The following is a 1,081-nucleotide window of genomic DNA, read 5'->3' as shown; positions in this document are numbered from 1 at the left end:
GACGTCGGACAGTGTTAGATATGACAAAATAATAATTTACAAATTATCAAGGGTTCATGTGGGAGAGGGGAGCGGGGAGGGAGGGGGTAAAATGAGGAGCTAATGCCAGGGGCTTAAGTGGAGAGCAAATGTTTTGAAAAGGCAATGGATATATAAATGTGCTTTACACAATTGATGTATGTATGGATTGTGATGAGTTGTATGTGCCCCTAATAAAATGATTTTTTTTAAAAAGGAAATGTCATAACTGCAAAGGGAAGAGCTGTGGTATCTGCCATCGTCACCAATTTTTCAATACACCCCAACAGTGGAGTTTTGTGCATCTTTGGGGCTGGAATCAGAGCCTAAATCCAGTATGAGGTCTTCACAGAGAAATTCTCCTCTAAGGAAGTGAGGCTGTGGAGCCACATAAAGGACAATCTAGGTAAGTTTACAAATAGAATGCAAGGAGATGGGTCTGTTCACTGGTCTAAGAGGCTGTGACTGGCACCAAGGTGATTATTACAATAACATGGCAACAGAACCCATTATATTTTGTGAATGGGTGAACCTGGGGGTTCACATAAATGCCACTGAAGCCAGCAGACCCAACTGGAAAGAACTAGATGATGAACTTATGAAACGAGTTGTACTATATGTGAATTCCAAGTGGTCTTCCCTAAAGACGTCTGGGGATGTCCTTTTGTCAGGGGCAGAGAGCTTTGCTAAGCTGGGAGAAGTGGTGACAGGTATAAAGCCAGCCCAGTGTGAGAAGACCACAGTGCTCAAGTCTTTGGGAATGATAGTGGAGAACATAGTTGTAGCCAAAGACATGATTCCTGGTCATCTGGGCAATGAAATAAAGAAATCTCAAGTTGAGATGGATGGTACTGTTCAAGGGATATCGTCATGATAATTTCATAAACTTGAGATTAATGGAGTGTAGTGGCCAATGAACTTATCATGTCTTAAAGAGATCCCCATCCATGTCCATAGTGGGGAAGCCCACTGATGCCCATTTCTTCTATCATACCAGGGTAGAGTATATGCCTTTCACTACTTTTTTCATTCCTTGGAATAAAGCATTTTGAATTCTACGGGG

At 42.0% G+C, this 1,081-nt stretch overlaps 1 pseudogene; it reads left to right on the top strand.

The window, feature by feature from the left end:
• The window catches only part of LOC101660161, a 16,532-nt pseudogene extending 15,695 nt beyond the window's left edge, over positions 1-837 (top strand).
• The last annotated feature ends 244 nt before the right edge of the window (positions 838-1,081 follow it).

Source organism: Echinops telfairi, unplaced genomic scaffold (genome assembly GCF_000313985.2).
Source record: "Echinops telfairi isolate 266 unplaced genomic scaffold, ASM31398v2 ScPeMD7_11;HRSCAF=52, whole genome shotgun sequence".
NCBI lineage: Eukaryota > Metazoa > Chordata > Mammalia > Afrosoricida > Tenrecidae > Echinops > Echinops telfairi.
The sequence above is the reverse complement of the archived record's forward strand: the minus strand, read 5'-3'. Positions and strand labels throughout refer to the sequence as shown.